At 38.6% G+C, this 22988-nt stretch overlaps 1 long non-coding RNA gene across 1 annotated transcript in view; it reads left to right on the top strand.

Annotated features, from left to right (window-relative positions):
* LOC132273295 (uncharacterized) overlaps positions 1-21716 on the top strand; it is a 47332-nt gene extending 25616 nt beyond the window's left edge. The window contains exon 3 of the long non-coding RNA XR_009470073.1: positions 21484-21716. This is a non-coding gene — a long non-coding RNA (uncharacterized LOC132273295). The remainder of the gene's footprint in view (positions 1-21483) is intronic.
* Positions 21717-22988: the final 1272 nt, after the last annotated feature.

The raw sequence follows: 22988 nt of genomic DNA, 5'->3' as shown, positions 1-22988 counted from the left end.
CGAATTGCCAATTCTACCATACTGATTGGTTCCACTCGCTTTCTATCGAATCCCAACAAGGGATTTCCAGTTGGTTTGAGCTTTTCTGGCTTGATCTCGAGCTGGTCAAATGTTATTCTTGGCATGACATTCACACTGCTCCCTGGATCAATTAGAACTCTTCGTACCAAGCACTCTACCACCATCAAGCTGACGACCAGTGGATTTTCATGGGGGATCTGAACTGACAACAGGTCCATTCTATCAAACTTTATCTGTGTTAATGCATTCTGTTGGTACAGAGCATTTATATTATATATTCTTCTCTTCATTCGTGGTTGACGGAGACGTGTTCAGAGTAACTCTTCTAACTCTTCTGTCAGTTCAAGTCGGCCATGAATTGCATTTATAATCGGAACGGGCTGGGTGTTATGGTAATTGGGCTTTTGATTTCTTTTCACTTGCTAAGCTGGTCGATTCTACTTTACTGCTGGCCCTTGGATATATCTTACAAATTCTTCCCTTGCTATCAGTATCTCCACTTGCCTCCTTAGGTTCCTGCATTCATTAGTCTGATGACCAAAATCACTATGGAAAGCACAATATTTAGATTGATCTCTCTGTTCGAGAGGTTGTCTGATTGGTAGGGAAGAACGGAACTTACCTTTGTTCTTTTGATATAACCTTGCCAGAGTGACATTAAGTGGAATGACCGACTCCTCCTCTTTAGGCCCCTTCTCTGATTTTTCAAGAGGTTTAACACTATAGCAGAGCTTATTTTTGCCGGATCTTGGTTTTGGACTTCTCCTCCGTTGAAATTATTGGCGTTTTCTTTGTATTAGTTGCTTCTTCTTCTTCCAAGCGTACAAAATCATCGGCTCTTTCGTTCAGCTCGTCCATGGTCTTCTGCATATTGACCACTAGACTTGTGTGAAATAGTGTCCCTCAGTTCATTACTAGTTTGAATGCTTGAATCACCGTGGATGGATGACATTCTATTACCATGCTCTTGACGAGGTTGAACCTAGTGAGGAAAGCTTGGAGATGTTCCTCTTCGTGCTGCTTCATTATGAACAGACTTGAGATATCTTTGGCCAGACGCTTGTTCCCATAATACTGGCTTATGAATTTGTCACACAGGTCTTGGAAGCTAGTAATTAAACCTTTTACTAAATTCTTGAACCAATTGAGCGCCGGTCTGGTCAAACTTATAGGAAAGCACTTGCACATTAAAGGATCGTTCTTCGTGTTCAGAGCCATTTTCAACTGAATGTGGTAAACATGATCGATCGGATCACTCATTCCATCAAACAAAATGAAAACAGGTATGGAAAACTTCCTTGGATTTGCAGCGTTTAAGATATTGTCAGTAAATGGTGAATCAACCATTCGTGCTGACGAACGAAGGGCTTCATTCTTCCTTGGATACTTTGAGAGTATTTTTTGATCACCAGACCCCCTGTCCAAACTTCTATAGTCATATGTGGCCATTGATGGTCGATAAGGAGGATTATAAGACCGTTCCTCCATTAGCTCCCTCTGCCATGACGGTGTGGCCTCGTTGCACCCAAACTCCACGGCTTCTTCTCATCTAAATTTCTTATGTTGTGGATCAACCTCTATGAACTTTTCTCTTCTAATTCGTTCACGATGAGGATCCAAATGGACGGAGCCCTCCCAATCCTCTATACGATGAACATTTGACGGAATATCATTAGGCCTGATCTTTTTATGACAGAGATCCATATGCGTGTTCCCTTTCTATTCAACTTGGTGTGCAGCATTCATTTGCATAACTCTCTCGCCTACTGGAGGCGGTCGTGGTCTTACCGAAACTTCTCGATGCTTCATTTCAGCTCTCAATTCCGCATTCTCTCTTCTCAGAACTTCAATCATGCTCATCAATCCATCGAGCTTTGTTTGTTGGTCATTCTTCAGCGAATTCGAACTCTCACTTCCTATCATCATTCCTGATCGGAGCAGAGTCATCAACCGTGAATTCCTGATCCAATCTGAACTTTACTAATGCAAACGCACTAGATCTGGCCTCGAACTAGCTGAATTTTGATCTCCTTTGGCTGGATCTGAATCTTTCCTGCTTCAAACTTGTCAAATCTAGCTTCGCTAAATAGATCGTGATTACACAGATCTGACTCTAATCTTTAAAGATCAACTAAAACCAAGACTCTACAAGACAGACCTTGATCTCGCCGATCTGAATCCAACTTCTAGAGATCAAGCTTCTTCTTCACGAATCAGTCTTGATTAAATCAATCTTAATCGAACGCGAATCAATCTTCATCATTCCCACGGACGGCGCCATTAAAGATGCCGAAAATTTTCACTCTCAATTTAGAAAGAGTAATTCTATACTTTAAACATTTTCGATCCCTTTTTCCTCTCTTTTCCTTTTATTTATAAACGGTTACAACCATTCTTGAAGCTCTCTAATTGACTTTCTTATGATGGGCTGGCCTTGTCAGCTTACTTTCGTTTTAGGCTTATTCCCTTTTGTCTTAATTCGGGCTTCCGAACTGACCCTTTGATCTTCGGCCTGCTCGGTGAGGACTTGTTTCATTCCGGTTGCTCTTGCCTAACCCATTCCTAGCAATTTGGGTTATGCTCGGCCAGTCCATTTTGGGTATCCTCAAAGCCATAATTACACAAAAATCTGAAAAACTTTTAACCTTAATTTTCATGTCCCAATCTTGTTCTTCATAAGCAATCCTACACACTATGTTAACCCTAATTTTCTTTGATTTCCTTCTCTAACTGATGAAGATTAGAGTGCCTTTAATCTGTACTGTGAAATATAAAATTGTAATTGGCGTATTTCGGCGTTCAAAACGAAGTCCAAATCGAGTTGTAATTTCTATAATTTAGGTTGTTGTTCATACACACTGGTAACAAAATTCTAATTTTTGCAAGAATCCAACTTATATTCAAGGAAGTGAAAGTAACTTATAGTGGGATAAGAGTTTTTGTCCTGCAATGGCTAAGAAAAATTATTACTATATATTAATATCATGAGTCTTGAAGGAACAACATCAATGGATTAAAGGAATAAATTAACTCAATTACCTGAAAACATGGATGTTAAACAATAGTGTGTAGACTTGAATAAAAAGACGAGCAAAAAAGGGAAAAAAAAAGGGTAAAGCCACCATCATATGCATCATTGTTGACGTCATCCTGCTTAAAATATCTGTATAGATAAAGAAAAAAGAACACAAAGACAAAAAATTTAAAATTAATCATAATCGATATTATGCCCTTTGATGTTTTGCATGTTTTTGGATTCACTTGTATATTAATATTGATGATGACAATAAAATAATAAAGAGAGTATAAAACAATGCTAACTCCTTTCAACTAGTATGAAATATGTATATATATATATACACACGCACGCGAACATATATATTATTTGGTGTTTTGGGTACCCACAATATAATCTAACACAACACAACACACTTCCTATTTTCCATGTTAATAAAAAATAGTCCACTCACATGTAGTTTTAAAAACTTAAACCTGATGGTAAATGGTTATTATAGTTAAAAGTGTTGAGTAACATTTTCGTTTTCCCTTTTTGCAGTTTCAAGAAAGCAGAAACATGAATTTTTTTTTTTTTTTTTCCTTGAGTGACAATAAAAAGCAAAAATAACGTTTATTAATACTTATTATTGTCACAATTTTTAAAGCAAAGAAAGAATTACATTGTTTAATAATGCATTTGTTACAGATTTACATAACATTTTTTAATTATTTTATTTTAATTTTAATTTTAAAATTTTTCGTTAGTACAAAAAAACCTTAATTATGTATGCAATTCAATTATTTCACAAATATTAAAAATATCCAATACAGGATAATAAAATATAATATTTAATTTAAAATCACAAATCCTAATAATACCTAATACATAAGTACATAATAACATATATTAGGAAAAAAACACAGTAAACACTCACCCCAATTATGTATATAAGTGCATGTAACGACCCGGTCATTTGCTTTCCTTTCCTTTTTCTTGAAATTTTACGAATGAATTTTTTTCGTTTAATTTTCTTTTCTGAGCTCTGTTTCGTGTCACTTAGTGTCATCTCGAGTGCTCGGAATTGGTTCCTGAGACTCTTTTCCATGGATTGACAACTTCCTTTGAGGACCGAGTCATTTCTACATTTTCACTTTTTTGACACTATGCACCTTTCGTCCTTTTCCCTATTTCGTCTTTTTCCCTATTCTGTCTTTTCCCTATTTGTCACATTGTTGGCACAACCTCACTTCTCATGCTCGGAGTTGGTTTTTGACTTCACGTGCCTTTATCTTGAGAGGTTTCCTCAAAATACGTATCTTTGCTTTTGCAAAAAAGTACTCTGGTTGCTCTCAGTGTCCATAGGGGTATGGATGCAAAGTTCTTTGAAATTATTTTCGTTTCTTGGGGTGTTTTTCGTAAATATATTTTGAAGATATTTTATTTCAGGGGTTTTTAAGAAAATATTTTTGGAAGATATTTTCATTTTGGGCTATAAGTGCAGTTTTCACTTTTTGGAGGGGCCATTGTGTAATTAATGAAAGTTATTGCAAAATGTCTTATTTTGAGCCTGGATCCTCGTACAGGATTCATTTTCACATTTCGTCGAGTTGTGTACTCTTGGAATTTCCTCCTGGTCGATATTTTCCAGTTTCAGGGTTTCTGGCCCAAGTTTGCGGCAAACTTGTTTTGGGCATAACTTTCTGCTCGGGACTCAGTTTTTGATACCGTTTCTTCCGTTGTTCATATTTTTATCATTTTGAATCTTTTTTGTTCACAAAGTTTTGCCATTTGAGCACGTCTACTCAAATTTTACTTTTTCGGACCCGGCGGGGCCCATTCGGGGCACTTTTTGAGATTTCTATAACAGGGGGGTGAGATATTTCATTTTTCATCTTCTCCCCTCTTTATGCACGACCTGGAGCTCCCATGGCAGTCCAAGGGGTGCTGCCATCTTCTCTCTCCTCTCTTGGTTCACTTTTCCTTAATGGAAAGTCTTCGGCCTTAACGTTTGTTGTTCCCCTCGCCGTGCTCTACCTTTCCCCCTTATTAGACTTCTGTTTTGACCATTTCTTGAGTTTGGTTTTGAGGTCAAGTTATGATTTTGATGGGGCTTTGATGGGGGTTATGTTCACGGCGTTGTCCCTGACAAAACGTAGTAGTTTCGTCGGATTTGGAGCCGTTCCATTTTGATGGCTTTTGAGATTTTCATCTCAAATTAAGGTAGGAGATGTTCTAGGTTTAAATTCTTATTATATAGCATGCTTGTGATGCTTATACTACTTGTTTGCATGATCAAATATAAAATCTAGAGATTTTATTATTTATTTTTCTTGTACGGGATCTAATTTTTCCGGTTGCTCATGACTTGGTTTAAACATGAAGCATGATTTTAACCCCTTGATATGCTCATTGTCGTGTACTAAAATTGGAATATTTGAATAAGTATTAAAGATTTTATTTAATATTTATCTTAGGTAAAAGATTAATTCACATGGCCTTAACTAGCTTGAAATTAATATGTGTTAGCATATTATATTAGGCTTTAGCATGCTCTTCAACATAGTTGAATTTGAAAGTAATTGGAGGTGTTTTGAAAATTAGTAATTATTAATTAATTTGATTAATTAATTTGCCCTGAGTGCACTATTCACTCTATTTGAATTCCGACTTGATATTCTTGATTTACATGCCATATAGCTTCACATATATTTGATTTATAATATTCGGTTAGGTTTTGAAACCTTTTATTTAATTAAATTCCATGTTTAAGATTTAATCCTCATGGTGATATACAACTTGGAATTGTATTGTGTGGCATGCTAGAAAATTAAGCTTAGGTATAGTTGTTCACAAATATTAAATTGGGATTAATTGCATGAGAATTGCAACTTTTAATTTATATTTAACTTTAGTGAAAGTTTAATTCACATGGTCTTAAATTGAATGAAATAAACTTGTAATGTGATATTACATTAGTTCTTGGCATGCTTTCCAACATAGGTTAATTTGAGAGCATTTGGTTGAGTTAGAAAATCAAGAGATTTTAATTAAAAAAATTAATTAAAATCTATTTTGTGGTCCCATTAGCTTAATTAAGGTTTTAACTTGATATTTGTATTGGCCATGACTTGTTTACTAGTATATATTAAATTGGGACTATTAGAAGTTGTTTTAGAACCTTGGGATTTAAATCAGCATGATTTAATTAAAGTTCTACTTTATTGTTCTAACAACCTAATTGAGTTTTAGAATGGATATAGGTGATGACCTTGCCATGCCCTTTAACATGTATTAAATTGAGGTTAATTGAAATTAAATCAGAAATCTAGAGAATTTAATTGTGTTTATCTATTTAAATTCTATCAATTTGCTCCATGATCTAGTTGTGTTTTAGAAGTGGTTTCAATATTCAAATCATGGACTTAGACTTGTTGTATATTCATTTGGTTATGTTTTGAACATTGGATAACATAGTTGCTATGTTTGTATTCATGAGAATATGTTTTCCTTATTGAATATATTGTTGCCTTGTGTAATGATTTGCACATTTCGTATTTAACATCTTTCATGTATAGCGTGTAACGAATCGCACACTGAAGATTCAACATTCATCATATCATATTAGTTGTGGATTTAGAGCATCTATTTTATAGGTTTCCAAATTTGGTTGTGCTTAGTAGATAGTTGATTATCTTGCATATTCCTGTTGATATATGCGTTATTGCACAACTTGTTGATTTTAGAAACTTGGGGATGTCGTTGTTTGACTATGGCTAGGACGTGGTTCTAGTATAGGGGATAGTCCCTCTATATATAGTTTAGTGCGCACATAGGGAGGTTACCCATGGGCTAGTAACCCTAAAGTAACTATGTTGTCGGTCTGATCCGGCGTGACGTCCGAGTATCTACTTTGTTTGATTTCGCATTTCATTTTCAAGTTGATAACTAGATGATGTTGTAACTTGTTGTTTCTTAATTGTCGTTCCATTTTAAGTTACAGGATGTTAACTTTGCGAAATTGTGCTTTATGCGTTGTATTGGAAGTTCCAATGTTGGTTAAATTGCATCGATATTGAAAATTGTGTTTTGACGTTCTAATAAAGCTTAGAATTGATCCTATTGATTCATTTATAACTTAGACGTTAGGTGGCATGACCCACTTCTGTTGCTTTCGTGCTTTAGATTCCAAGCTGATAGCTTTAAAAAATTATATTTTGTTGTCTTGTATAATATGCTTTTATGTGGTGAAGATGCAAGAAATTCATTTTTTCTTTCTCTCTCTAGAACTCTTACACTTCAACAGAATTCCCCCCTTTCTCTATCCATTACTTCTCATATTTATAGATACTTACAAACACTAATGGACTGCTAGATCTGGGCCCGTTCCTCTGTGAGTTTTGGTTATCTTTGATGGGCTATTCGCGTTCGGCCCATATGACAGTATTTCTCTATGGGCTTGACCCATCTGCTCGGACCGGATGCCATGTTCGCGGGTCATATCCGGCCCATGTCACTTCTGGCCTCCTCAACTGCCCCCATAATTACTCCTTGTTTATCAAAGGCGTCTCATCATGATGTTGACGGCTCGAGAAACCCTTATGGGGGAATGGACGGTCGGATCCGGAATCAATGTTCCGGGGTTCGATAAACTTTTCGCCTCCTTAACGCTTCGGCCCTCGGGTCCACTTCGCCTTTATAAGGCTCTAGAATGCCACTTTATGCCTTTTTACCGTCTCCATCTCTCTCCATCATCAGTCAAATCTCTCGCTCATCTTTTTAGAACAGTGCTAAATTTCATCCGGTGAAATTCTTCAAGAGTCATTCTTCTAGCGATCTTGCAGTGCTCTTTGTTGCTTTCTACCCCAGAGGTTAGTCTTGTTCCTTTTTACTTTTGGTAGACTTCTTTTTACTCTTTTAGATCCTTCAATCGCTTCCATCATGGTTGTAGATCTAGATGTTCTTCGTATGAGACTTAGACTTCCTAACAACATCCAAGTTAGGGTTTGCCCTAAGGATGTTAATATTATGACCGGTGCCGGCCTTCTTCCTGGCGAGGTTTTATTTACTAACCTTCAGCTGAATGTCGTTAGGTTCCCTCTGCATCCCTTCTTTAACTATGTTTTCAATAGACTGGGGATATCCCCCCTGCAGGTAAACCCCAATTTCTTTAGAATCATATCCGTTATGTTACTGTTGATTCGTGACAGAGGTCTAGATCTTGACCTCATAGATCTTCTTCTTTGCTATAAGGTCAGTAAGATCCGAACTGACGAGCCATTCTACCACCTCTACCTGATCGACAAGATGTCCATATGTACGGATACAATCAAATCTGAAAAGGGTTGGAGGGATAACATTGTGGGTGTTAATAGGGCCTGGTCTTCACCGGCTGCAGAGGATTACCCAATCCCGAGCGCCTTTGGCGTCTGTTCTGTCTCCTCGTATAAGAAATTCAAATCTCATAAAAACGATTGTCCCTGCGAAACATGTGTTCCTCGCTTTTGTACTTTCTTATGTCGCTCCTTAGGCATACCTTGTGATGACTTGAGCTACAGTGTTTGCAGGGATAGGAGTAATTACTTGAAGAAATACGTTTTAAACGATATTCCTTCTTGCTCAGACCTCTTCACTTCAGACAACCTTCTAGTGCTCTCATCCCTCGGCTATACAATGAGCAGGCTTCAGATTCCTTCCTTTGGTAGGAGGAAAAATCCTCCCCCAGCCACTTCTGCTGCTGGAGCAACCTCCTCTCCTGCATCAGCCTCTTCTTCAGCCACCATCTCTGACACCATCCCGAGTACGGTGGCTATTGATCCTGTTGTCAGCACCCCTGCTACCAACCCGAGCACATCTCCACAGATCACTACTACCCCTACTGCCGCTGGGGGTGCTCGGGACAAAGAACGAGGCAAAAGACCTCATCCTGACGGTGGAGTCAACCTTGAGGAGGAATCTCTTACAAGAAGGACCCGAGTCTGTGGGCCGAGCGCTCTCTTGCATCGCCCAGTCAGAGCTCCTGCCCCCTCCGGGCCTGTTGCAGCTGGTGCCTCTACTTCTGCTTCAACTTCTGCCTCTATTCCTGTTTTACCACCATGGGCTCTTCGATACACCCGAACGGATAGGACGTTCGTGAAGCCGAACGAGACCATGTTAAAGGATGCCCAGACCGCCATGGCGTATTATAGGAGCATGTGGACTCCAAAAGACCTTGAGGCGGCGAAGGGTCTGTCACAAAAGGATGTGTTCAGCCGCTTTCCCCAATCTGCCATGGAGGTGACTTTTATTTTCTAACTCATGAATCCTCTCATACTATTTGCTCTTGCCTTCGTCCGACCAGGCGATCGGTTTAACCAGTATCCATGCATATCTATGCAGACTTTGTTTGGTATGATGGCTATACAGAAACAGGTGGAAATGGGGAACGCCAGGGCCCGTAAGTTCTCTGATAGCCTGGATGTGGCTAATGTAATACCCCTAATTTCAAAAGGGATAAAAATGGAATTTAAATTTTATTTTTGTGCATTTTAAATTGATTTTGTATCTATATGCTTATGTGTCCAATTGTTTGTTTATTTTAATTCATTGTGTTATTTTTTTTAATTGGTTGTTTATTTTAATTAAGGATGTAATTCTTTATTTGTTGGTTTATTTTAATTAATTGTTTTATTTATTTTATGTGTTTTAAGTGATTCGTTGCTTCCTTATTTGATTTAATTAATGGGTTTAAATTAATTGTTGATTAAGTATTTAATTTTTGAACAGGGTAATTATGTAATTCCCATTAACTAGGGTTTTAGATACGTTTTAGTTAGGGTTTTTGGAGCCGTCTTATAAGCATCTGATATGTAACTAAACTGGGTTACTTTGTGGGCCGACGAAGTTAGGGCTCTGTGGATTAGGGTTTTAATCTTACAATTATAAATACCTCAGTATATGTTAAACCTAGGGTTACATATTGTCGTAGCTTTTACACGGAAAAGTCTACCAAATAGAGAGAGTTACAGAGGGAGTTTTGGTGAGAACAGAGTAGTTTGTGAGAATTTCGACTGGGGTTCCAAGGTTTAACCCAGGAGAAAGAATGAGCAGAGGTTCTAGGAGGTTAGACAAGTTCAGTGGATGTCGAAACAAAACTGAGACCAACGGCAACAAGGGTTTGTTTGCAAACCTATTCAGGCAAGTTCTGTCTTCCTCTTTCCCTTTGAGCCGTGTTCTGTGCATCTAGATATGCTCTAGGGTTTTAAGGAAATTAATAACTAAATCATTCATGTATGTTATACATCAAATTAATCATATGTATGCTTTGAATTATTTCTGTGATGATTTCTGCAATATCTGTTACAGTGCATGCAAGTTGGTTCAGTTTTATGTCCTTTAAGCATGAGGGTTCTGGTCGTAGTTTTGTCTCTGTTTTTATTGCAACTACGGTAAACTACGTATGGAAAGACTACGGGAGTTATGTAAATCTCATAGGAGGGTTGCTATTAATATTTTAGATCTCTGTTGCTTTTAGCTTCGTTGTAATCTATGCATGAGGTTTCAGTTTTTGCACAAGTTTACTTCTGTTAATTGATTTAAATTGCTATAATCAAACCTTGGGGATGCTATCAGGAGGGTATTAGATCCTTTAGATCAGTTTAAGAAACAAGCAGAGGGGTAGGAATTGATCGGAGAAGGAGCAGATTGACGGAAACGGAGCAGAGACTGAACTGGAGGCTCTCAAGAGGGAGAGAGCCGGCTCTAGGAAGTCAAGAGCCGGCTCCCCTTCAGCAAGAGCCGGCTCCTAGGGGATTGGAGCCGGCTCCAATAGGGGAAGAGCCGGCTCCTCCATTCCAAGAGCCGGCTCCAATTTATTTTTACGTCCAGAAAGTGGTTTTAGGGCTCTGTTTGGTGTTTTGAGCACTGTTTGGGCTTCTGAGTGATTCTAATGAACTGTAGGGACTTAACAGAGGATCTAAGTAGTTAATTTTAAGTGTTATTAAACTTAATGTGGCATGGTTTAAGTCTTTAAGATAGAGGATGAAGCAGTGTAAAAATATACCACGATGTATGCTACTAACAGAGAAAGGAACTAAATGGCTTGATTAAATTTTAGAAATTTAATAAGACTTCACGGGGGATTAAATAGTTAATTTTTGGGTGTTATTAAGACCCTAAATTAATTTAAGGTTAATTCTAAATTAACGGATCAAACTGTATAACACTTATGTACAATTGTATACGATTGGTGGATGGATGAAGTTTTAAATGCTTAAGCTTATTTTTAGGCATTCCAGTGGGATTTAATATATTTATAAAATGGTTTTAAATATATTATAGGGTCGTTGATGTGTTAGATGTGATCTATGCAGGCTCTGGATGTTAGTTATTGATTTATTAAATCATCTCCTGCAACTATATGGTTAATTGTGTGAATTTAAATTGCTGAAACATTTAAAAATCTTCTGTAATTAATTGGATATTGGTTTTGGATTTTAAATTACTGTACTATCATTCGTAGTCTGTGATTTACATGGTTTTGGTTTTAAGTTGTTGAAATACTAAATACTATTCTACAATAATGTGGATGGTTGGTTTTGGACTATAAATTACATGCTTATTATTTATGCCTTGTAATTTACCTGGAATTATGTATTGGAACATAATTGCTGAATTCTTATACTTAATTCGGTCAATTATTTGGAATCATATATTGGATTATAATTGCTTAATTCTTATATTAAACTTGACCAATTATTTGGAATTATGTATTGGATTTTAAGTGCTGAATTCTCACATTAAAATTCTGTCAATGATCTGGGTTTGGTTTTGCATTGTAAATTACTTGCTTATCATTTGAATGTTGTAATTTACATGGATATGGAGGATGGTATGCACCGGTATGGGACGGTGGCATACTAGGTATGGTTTAGCTCAAAATGCTAATTCCTACCTTATGGATTTTAATCGGTGAACAGTATGATTGGTTCTATCAATTATATGGACTTTGTGGATTGTATGCACCGGTATGGGACGGTGGCATACTAGGGACAGACGGATTTAAAATACTCAGTCCTACTATTTTGGAATAAGGGAACGGGTTGTTAAATAAATCCTCCTTATATATTTATAAGTCGGTACGGAGTTTAGATATATATGTTTATGGTACCACGAGTTGAGCTTGAGTCTCGAACTTGTTGGTTAGGGTGCGTATATGCAGTGGACGTGTAGCTGGTTATAGTAGGTTGGGTGTACCCTGTTAGGTCTAGGTACTCATGCCCACCTTTGGGTGCGTATTCGCATGTTGCCTTCTATTCAGGTTGAGATCCCTACTGTAGTTCAGTGAATGTCCCATAGTGTGGATATATATATGTATGGACTAGATAGATATTGTGAGGTATCTATGGTGTATCTGCGTATCGGGTCACTGTATGGATTGCAGTTAGATTAGAACTTGCTAGTGGGCCTGACCCACCCTTTTATTATTTTTTTTCAGGTGTTCGTCAGTTCTGGGCTGTAGAGCTTGATCGTGCTGAGCAGATACAGTTATTCACTCTACTGATGGCGTAGGATTTTATTTCATGTTAAGACTTGGGTTTTGTTCCAGTCTTTTGAGTACCATTGGATATTTTTAGGGGTCCACTAGATGGATTCCCGAGTTGTATAAATTGGAGAACGATTTCCATTCGTGGTGGATCAGTTGTATCAAAATAGTTTTAATTATCAATGAAATTATTTATTCTGAGGTTTTCAAGTATTGGATTATCATTCTAGATTCTTTTCAGCAAAATTTTATTCATTCTTGTTTTCTATATTGTATTCTGTGTTCATTAAATTGCTAATTGTTTTGATATCCTCGGGTAATCGGGCGTGGGCCTGGCCAACCCGCATCCGGAAATCCGGGGGTATCACAGCTAATAAGGAAAACGACCTTCTTGCCAGCAAGAACACCGAGATATTGGCTCAGCTTGAAGAAACCGAAAAAGAAAGAGATGCTCTGAAGAAGGAAATGGACTCTCTTCAGGATGAAAAGGATGCCCTCCAGCTTGAGAAGAGTGTCTGGCAGACTGAACGTGATTCAATCAGAGATGAAAAGGCAGAGCTCCAGCGCCTTCTGGCTGACGAGCAGTCTGCTCGGATGGCTTTTGAGAAAAGAGCTCTGGACGAGCGCAACGCTCTGATTGATACCATTAGCAGAGTGAATGGTGGAATGCTGGCTCTTCATGCTCGGTTCTCAAGAGTCGGAGCTCTTAGATATGCTCAAGGATTCCGAGATGGTTTCTCCGACCGAGTTCCGGCTGAGGGCCAGACCAGCTCAACTCCAGATGAAATTGATAAGGATCTAGGGATTGACCCTCTGGGGGTCTATGTTGACCCAGAACCCACCGAAGCCGAGCACATATTTGATGAATGTCAGGAGATTGCTTCCTCCAGGATCACTACAGCTCCTCCTACCGTTCAGCCTCTAATCGCTCTTCCTTCGTCAACTGTGGTATCTCCCATAGTCACTGCTGACATTGGGCCCCAGCAGAACGACTTTGTTATTCATCTCGATTCCCCACCTCGTGAAGGTGAGATGGCTGATGGGAACGAGGAGGTGGATCAGCACAACCAGGAGGCTGTCGGTACTGAGGCAGCTAGCTAGGGCTCTTCCAGATTCTTCGATTCCATACTCTTTTGTAGTTATGTGACTTAAATACTTCACTTTTTGTAACCTCAATGCTTATTATGAATGAGATGATAAATCTCTTTTTTCTTTTTTTTCTTCTTCTTCTCCTTTTTTTTTTTTTTTTTTTTTTTGTGCTACGCTCTGTTTAAACCCACTTTCAATATTTTTTCATATTAACTTTGTCGTGTGCGTGTTTTTTAGCAAGTGTCTAGCGTTCGGCTTATGGTGCCAGCTGCCACTTATCTTGCTTAAGTGCCTGGCGCTCGGCTAGAATGCCACTTGTCACTTGGCTTTTCATTTTTTAGTAAGTGTCTGGCGTTCGGCTTATGGTGCCAGCTGCCACTTATCTTGCTTAAGTGCCTGGCGCTCGGCTAGAATGCCACTTGCCACTTGGCTTTTCATTTTTTAGCAAGTGTCTGGCGTTCGGCTTATGGTACCAGTTGCCACTTATCTTACTTAAGTGCCTGGCGCTCGGCTAGAATGCCATTTGCCACTTGGCTTTTCATTTTTTAGCAAGTGTCTGGCGTTCGGCTTATGGTGCCAGCTGCCACTTATCTTGCTTAAGTATCTGGCGCTTAGCTAGAATGCCACTTGCCACTTGGCTTTTCATTTTTTAGCAAGTGTCTGGCGTTTGGCTTATGGTGCCAGCTGCCACTTATCTTGCTTAAGTGCCTGGCACTCGGCTAGAATGCCACTTGCCACTTGGCTTTTCATTTTTTAGCAAGTGTCTGGCGTTCGACTTATGGTGCCAGCTGCCACTTATCTTGCTTAAGTGCCTGGCGCTCGGCTAGAATGCCACTTGCCACTTGGCTTTTCATTTTTTAGCAAGTGTCTGGCGTTCGGCTTATGTTGCCAGTTGCCACTTATCCTGCTTAAGTGCCTGGCGCTCGGCTAGAATGCCACTTGCCACTTGGCTTTTCATTTTTTAAAACCCTTTGAAAAGGAAAGCTATTTTTATAAATCTCAGGAATTTGCACATTCATATGTACGTGATTGAAAACAAACAACATCCAACAAAACTGAAACTTAGCTTTTATTGATAGTACCTCTTCAGAGACGTATCATTCCAGGGCTTGCTGACTAACCTTCCCGCCATGGTCTCTAATGTATATGCCCCCTTCCCTATGACTTCTGCAATTCTGTATGGGCCTTCCCAGGGTGGCATCATTTTTTTGACTATCCCCACCTTTCTTTTCAGAACCAGATCGCCAGGGGCAAAATCTTTGTGTTTCACTCTTTTGTTGTGACTATTCGCCAATACTTGCTGGTATGATGCTAACCTTATTGCTGCAGCGTCCCTCTTTTCGTCTATCATATCGAGGTTCAATCTTAACATTCTGTCATTCTGATTTCGACTCCATACTAAGCTTCTGATAGTTGGGACCAAGTGCTCAACCGGTATAACCGCCTCGGTACCATACGCCATTGCAAACGGGCTCTCCCCAGTCGGCTGCCTTGGGGTGGTTCTGTAAGCCCATAGGACGTTCGGGAGCTCATTCAACCACTTCCCTTTATGGTCCTCCAGCTTCTTCTTAATGCAGGCGAAAATTGTTCTGTTTGTAATATCTGCTTGTCCATTGGCCTGGGGATAACTTACTGCAGCCAACTTCTGATTAATTCCATACTCATCCAGCAGCTCTCTTACTTGCTTGCTGTCGAGGTTCGTGCCATTATCCATAACTATTGACCTTGGAATGCCGAAACGGTAGATAATATGGCTCCAGATAAATCGTCTCACATGAGTCTGAGTTACGCTTGGATATGGTTCTGCTTCCACCCACTTAGTGAAGTAATCCGTGGCCAGTAGCACATACTTGTTTTGAGCTCTTGCAGTTGGCAGAGGACCGACCACATCCATCCCCCATTGCGCGAAAGGCCATGGCGAGGCCATTACGTGCAATTCCTCAGGTGGTTGGTGGATCAATGGTCCATATCGTTGGCATTTATCGCACCTTCAAGAGAACTCCTCTGCATCTCTTGACATGTTCGGCCAGAAATACCCTTGTGTCATTGCTTTGTGCGCTAACGATCTTCCCCCAGAATGATTGCCACATACGCCTTCATGAATAGCTCGCAACACCTGCTGAGCCTCTGTGGGGGTGACACACTTCAAGTATGGGCCAGAGTAGGACCTTCTGTACAGCTGGTTATGCACGATGGCGTATTTTGCAGCATTCTTTTTGATTTTCCTAGCTTCATCCCTTTGCATAGGCAAAACGCCATCTCGAATATAAGTGATGATGGGGTCAATCCAACTCGGTTCATACGGTATGACATTGACTTGCCAAGGGTCAGAGTCCAAAGGTTCTTCAAAAATAGATGGCTGGGTCAGTATTCCTATTGGAATCACCTTGGCCAATGTCTCGCCAAAACTCAAAGCACTACATGCTAATCAGTCCGCATCTGCGTTCTGTTCCCTCGGTAACTGTATGAATTCAATCTTTGCAAAGTCCTTGGCTTTATGCAGAACGGCAGAATGATATGCCTCCATAGTGTCATCCTTGGTCGCGTACTCACCATTTACCTGCCGAACAATCAACTGTGAGTCACTATAAACAGTCAAACTTCTGACCTGTAGCTCTCTGGCCAACTTTAACCCATTCAGCAACGCCTCGTATTCCGCTTCATTATTGGTGGCTTGGAACTCAAGTCTAAGTGCTTGACTCAAAGAAGTACCCTCTGGGGTTTGCAGTTTAACCCCAATTCCTGCCCCCATCTGGTTAAAGGAGCCATCCACATAAAGTTTCCAAGAGCCGCATCTAATGTCTTCTTTCGTATCCTCAGAGTCACATTCTAGTAGGAAATCGGCTACCGCTTGTCCTTTGACAGCTGTTCTCGGCTCATACGTTATGTCAAATGAGCTTAACTCTATGGCCCACTTTGTCATTCTGCCCGAGAGTTCTGGCTTGTGCATAAGCACTCTGATTGGAAAAGTTGTTAGAACAGCTATAGGGTGGGATTCGAAATAATGCCTCAACTTTCTTTTTGCGTTTACGAGTGAAAGTATTACCCGTTCGGCCTTCGAGTACCTTCGTTCTGCCTCGGTCATTGTCTTACTGACATAAAATACTGGGTGTTGCACCCCTTCCTTGCAACGAATTAGAACGGCACTTGTCGCAACACTAGATACTCCAAGATATAGATATAATTTTTCTTCTGGATCCAGGGCTGACAGGACTGGTGGATTCTGCATATATTCCTTCAAATAAGTCAATGCTTGTCATTGTTCATCCCTCCAGACCTGTCTTCCATGACTCTGGATCGTGTCAAAGAACGGCTTGCAGCGGTCTGACAACTTAGAAATGAATCGACTTAATGCAGCTATTCGTCCTGTGAGGGCTTGCACCTCTCTGATCGTCTTTGGCTCGACATTCTTAATCAAAGCCTCTGCTTGAGCGGGGCTAACTTCGATGCCTCTGCGGTTGACCACGTGTCCCAAAAACTGACCGGAACTCACACCGAACGAGCACTTGGTTGGATTGAGCCTCATCCCATATCGCCTCAGCACATCAAATACATCTTGCAGATGTTTCAGATGATCATCCTTCTTCCTACTCTTTACCACTATATCATCAATATAGGCTTCCACAATCTTTCCTATTTGATCCTTGAAAATTTTGCTAACAAGTCTTTGATAAGTTGCTCCCGCGTTCTTCAATCCGAAAGGCATAACTTTATAGCAGTATGTCCCTCGCTCGGTTACAAAAGAAGTTTTTTTTTCATCTGCCGGGTCCATAGGGATCTGATTATAACCTGAATAAGCGTCCAGAAAGGTTAAACGCTCATAACTTTTCACGATTTTTTTTTTATTTTCTTTTTTCAACATGGTTGAATAGAAAATATGATTTTAGGTGGGGTTTCTTTTCCGTGTTTTTCTAGAAAATGTCGTCTTGATATCGAAAATCGCTTACGAAGTTCAGTTCTTAGTTTTCAAAATAGCAGCTTTTTGGACCTCCATGACCAGATTTCATGGAGGGGCATTTCGGGCATTCTACATTGCGTTTTTTTTTAATTCTCTCGCGAGTCATGTAGAAAACTCAATTTTGAGGGGGGTTTCTTCTTGTGTTTTTGCAAAAAAATTCATTTAGGCCTCCAAATTCAGCTTCTGTTCTGTGTTTTTTTTTTTTTTAAAAAAACACATAGCAGCTTTTGGGCTGCTGGCAGCCGTTTGTGCGCCTAGCGCGCGCGTGGCGTGCATGGGTGTGCGCATGGGCGAGCATGGGGGGCTGTCATGGCCCCCTCGTCGGGCCGCCGCGACGTCAATTCTTCTTTTGGGCTTTTCTCCTTCGTCCGAACTCCGATTCAAGTGAATTTTTTTTTTAACTTGACTAATTTTTCGCTGTCTTTCCAACAGTGTGCTCTGTTGCACCTGGTTCTTCTTGGATAATTACCAGTTTACCCTTTTTGCCTTAAGTGCTCGTTTTTCTTCGTCATGCCGTTTCTCCTTCGTCCGGACTCCGAATCATGCGATTCTTGAGTCCATCGTGATTAGTTTTTCGTTGTCCTTCCAGCGGTGTACTCGGTGGCATCCAAATCTATAATTTTTAGAAATGACTATTTTGCCCCTGGGGGCTTATTTGTCATATTTTCGATCTTTTGCTTCCGCATCAGTTCTTGTTGAGTTCCACGACCTCATGGAAGGTCATTTTGACTTCTTAGAGTCTTGTTTTCTGTTTTCGCTTTCGCATTCAGATCCGTTATCGGATCATCCTTACGGTTTATCACAGGACACGCTGGCCTAAAAACCAAGGTCGTCACAGTGCATGCATATGTATCATCTATACATTTATTATAAAATCTATAATATATATAACATATATTATATTATAATAAATAAAAAAATATTAAATAATATAACTATATTATAATATAATATAGATATGGTATATACTAATATATTATATCTGTTGCATAATAATTTAATTATATTATATAAAACAAATAATAAATATATAATAATTCATAATTTTTTTGCCCCAAAAAATAATTTTCACTATTATATAATATATTATATTTTTGTTAAATGAAAAATAATTTACACTAATATATAATATAAATATAATTATATATTAAAAATATATTTTTATTAGTATTTAATATGTAGCATTAATATATAACATGAATGATATACATTTTATTTGAAATGAACAGTGTATATGCAATAATAATAGTGAAAATGTTTTTGCTCAACAGTGTCGAAAACATGAGAAATACCTTTTTTATATTTCCTCATTTTTCACAAAAATAGAAAACGTTTTCTATTACATAAAAACAAAAACATATTATTAAACATATTTTTTGCTTTTGTTTTGTCTTTTTAGGGGTTGACAACAGAAAACAAAAACCGTTTCCGGTTACTAAATACATCCTAAGGTAACGTAGTGTCTCTGATTTTTCCTATTTTTAATTTTTGGAGATTTTTTGACTTTTTGGAATTTTTCTTTTTGTACTTCGTTTTGTGTGCTGGGTGAGTCCTGAGAGTTAGTTTGGGCATTTCTTTGAGTTCGGGACTCTTAGAAATGCATCGTTGGCCATTTCGGCATTTTTTAGTTTTTTGGGCTGGAAGGTTTCAGGCGGGTAACCGGTATTGTTGTGCATGAGAATTATTTTTCGGGACCGTTACTCTTCATACATTATTATTTGAAGCATATTTATGTGACTATGTGTTTTGACACGTGTTGTGGTGTGTTTGGTGTACGTACATGTGAATATATTTATATAATGGATATAATGAGATATTTTTTTATTGACTGGGTCCCACATGATATACACATATATCATACGCAGAAATCTTCACCTATCTCGCAGCTCTGTCTCTCTTCCTCTTATTTTCTTTTCTTTTAAGCTTTGATTTTCTCTTTCATTTTTCAGCCAGTTGGTCGGGTTTTCAATCTTGATTTCTTAATGGAAAATGTTCCTCTCGTCATTCTCTATCACATAGTCAAATGATTTTATTTTTGGAGGAGCGGTGATTATTTTACGAATTTTTGAAATTTTTAGGTCTAAGACTTCGGAGGGGATTTTGGGCCACTTCGAGTCGGATTCCGGAGCTACGCCTTTGGAGCATTATACTTTCCTCATCGTCGGCTACGTTTCCATTGAACAGTTTTGTAATGTTTCCAATTTTTACCATTTTCCATTTTCTAAAATTTTCTGTTTTTGCAAATGCATTTTTGTCTTTTCCCGTTTTGCTTGCCAGACACCGTAGGGTGTGTCGGGTGTGTCCGAGAGTTGGTTGGGATATTTCCTTGAGTTTAGGACTCTGAAAAATGCACCAGTTGCCATTTCATCATTTTTCCCTTTTTCGGGCTGAAATGTGGGACCCGCTGCCGAAATTGTTGTATGCGAGGATTTTAGTTGGGTCCATTTACATCTTATAAATTTTATTTTATGTGTTTTATATGGTATTTAAATGGTTGTGTGCTATATTATATGGTTTATGTGCATATATGTATAATGGTGGCAAAATAATTAAAAAGAAAAAGAAAAGGTGGGATTTTAATTTTTATAGTGGGACCCACTTCCCACTTCCCACTTCCCACTAATTCTTTTGTGGTCTAGAGACCACATTTTGGGCTTCTCATTCTCTCTCGCCAGCTGAATCTCTTTCTCCCTCATTTTCCTTTCATTTTTCTTTTCCTTTTCATTTTAAGCTTCAAATCTTGATTAATCTTCAACCGTTGGGAGTTTTTGGGTGCCGTTTGCAGCAAAACGGAGAGCACATCAAGATCTACATATTGATGTAAGCAATTCATCATTTGGCCAACCATAGGATTTTTGAAATCTAGGGCTTGGAATTGGGGGTTTTGTATCTTAAGAGGTAGGAATTTCTAATTAATATTTTCTTGGGCCTTTTGTGAAATAATCTTCTTAAATTGTGGTTAGCATGCTTGATTTGTAGAAATTTCATGCTATATTGTATATATGTTGTGCCAAAATTGTGACTATGTGTTGATTGGTATATATGATGATGAAACATGCCTAAATGATGATTAATTTGTGCTCTTTGTACCTTTGGTGCTAAATTTCATGACTTGAAAGTTTGAATTGTAGCATAGAAATTTTGTAAATCATGTGACTATGTGTTAGTTAAAATTATATAAAAAAACTTGCTTAATTGATGATATTTCTTGCCTATGGTGTGGAAAATGTTAAATGTTGTGATATGGAAGCATGATATTTATTTTCTTTGAAATTCTCTACAAGGCATGTTATATTGTTAATGTTTGATTTGTGAAGCATGAAATTCTCTATGGGCATGACATTGAAAGACATGATGCATGTCATGCATGACATTGGGAAATGAAAAGGGAAAATTAATTTGAAAAAAAAAAAATAATAATTTTTGGGAAAAGTTTTGAAAGGAGGTTTTACGGAAAAACCCGATCCAATAGGAGTTGTTTATGGGTCCGTGGCGTTAATGTGACCTAGCGGGAATTAAGGAGACTGCCCTAGTGTGGTTGAGTTAACTAGCCCTAAATAATGCCCTGGAGTTGCCTTGTGGTCAGGAACAGTTAGCTAATCATTCTCTCGTACCGCCATGAAGCTACCATGGGACAGGTGGCATTAACGGTTTGAAAATGATAACAGAAAAAAGTTTTGGAAATGGTGAGTGACATTGCATTCCATTGCACGGCATGGCTCGTTATGACTTGGATTGTTTGTTGTTGATATTATGGTTATATTTTCTCCCTGGAGTTGTATGATCCCATTCTCTTTTGCTCTATTCATTGTTTGGATTCACGGGGTCACAAGAGGTGTGTCTTAAGCACCACCTACTGAGTAATTTTGCTCACCTCTTATTATTAACATTTTTCAGATCACGGGAAGGAGGTGGTGGATGACATTCCTCCACAAGCATGAGGAGGAAACTTAAAGTGTGTTTTATAACCATTTTATAGACTTGGGCCATTTTTTTTTGTATAGTAACATTTTAACATATATTAAGAGTGTTTAGCATGGCCTTGTAAATCCAACTATGAGCCTTTGGCTCTATTTTGATGTAAATTTGGACAAAATGTTAGACTGTGTAATATATCTTATTTGAATGTGAAAAATGATGTTGTATTATACTAAATTGTTGATGTAATAACCATGACATGTAGAATATTATTGCATTGTGCGTTGGGACATGATGGATTAGTTTTGAAGCCAAGTGAAACCATTATTTTTTATATGTTTTTCAGCAGGTTGTAATAGGACTTTTTCTGTAGAGGTCATACTGAAATTTTTATTTTTATTTCTATTTGTTATATGTTTCCATGCTAGGAAATTATGACTTGATCACCTATTATAGGCTTAAGTTATGATGTTGGTGTCGTACATTTTGTATACTTAGAACTGGTTAGTATGCAACTTTGTATATGATTTTGTGATAAGTGTACACGCTTGAGAAGGGTACGGTTTTATGGGGTGAGTTGTTTGGTGTGATCTTAAGTGTTGTGTCTCAGTTTCGAGTTATGTGAATGTCTAAATCCTTGAGTTAGGGTCGCATGATTGTGTTATATTTGACTCTTTTCTTGCCATTTTTAGAGTCATGCCTCCGAAGAGACGTAGAGAAGCAGATGATGGTGGGAAGTAGGACGAGCTCTTTGATTGGGACTTTTTGGTTAAGAATTTGGTTAAGGCCATGACAAACTTTGTACGTATAGTAGTCATAGAGACTCAGAGGTCGATGGTACAGTCAGAGAGAATGGAGGTTACAGGCAGACAGGGAAATAGGGGCTCATAAAGTCAGGCTAAGGAAGTGGAGATGTTGTTCGGGAGTCATGTACAAAAGATGCTAAAGGGTGATTCATCTCATTCTCCCGTTGTTTTTACGTCATCGCTGGAGACGTCCCCTAAGGTCAAGAGGGTTTGTTATAGGTGCAATCAGATAGGTCATTTGAAAGCAGAGTGCCCTTGGAGTCGGCCTAGTTCTAGAGTTTATTTTATAAGTGGTCAGTCTGATCATAGGAAGAAGGATTATCCCAAGAGAGGTGGAACTCCAGTTGGTGGGATAGGTATAGGGCAAGGACCGACTCGACCTTCAGTATCATAGATTGGTGTTTAGGTTGGAGACTCACAGGAATGGGAGACTCAGGGTCGTATAGTCAGTTTGGTTGTTTCTCCTATTGAGTTACCAGAGGGACCCCCTGTAGTCAAAGGTATGTAATTGCATTTATTTCTAGCATTTTATTGGTGATTTCTTTTGGTAAGTGTTTGGTCTAATGGGTAATGGGGATAGTGATGGTAATGGCTATAATGCCGGAACAGGAATGTAACAACCCGGTCATTTGCCTCCCTTTCATTTTTCTTGAAATTTTACGAATGAATTTTTTTCGT

The sequence above is a fragment of the Cornus florida genome, unplaced genomic scaffold (genome assembly GCF_030987335.1).
Source record: "Cornus florida cultivar Cherokee Brave unplaced genomic scaffold, ASM3098733v1 CherokeeBrave_3.0.0_Hap2_Chr09, whole genome shotgun sequence".
NCBI classification, from domain to species: domain Eukaryota; kingdom Viridiplantae; phylum Streptophyta; class Magnoliopsida; order Cornales; family Cornaceae; genus Cornus; species Cornus florida.
This window is presented reverse-complemented; position numbering and strand designations above follow the sequence as displayed.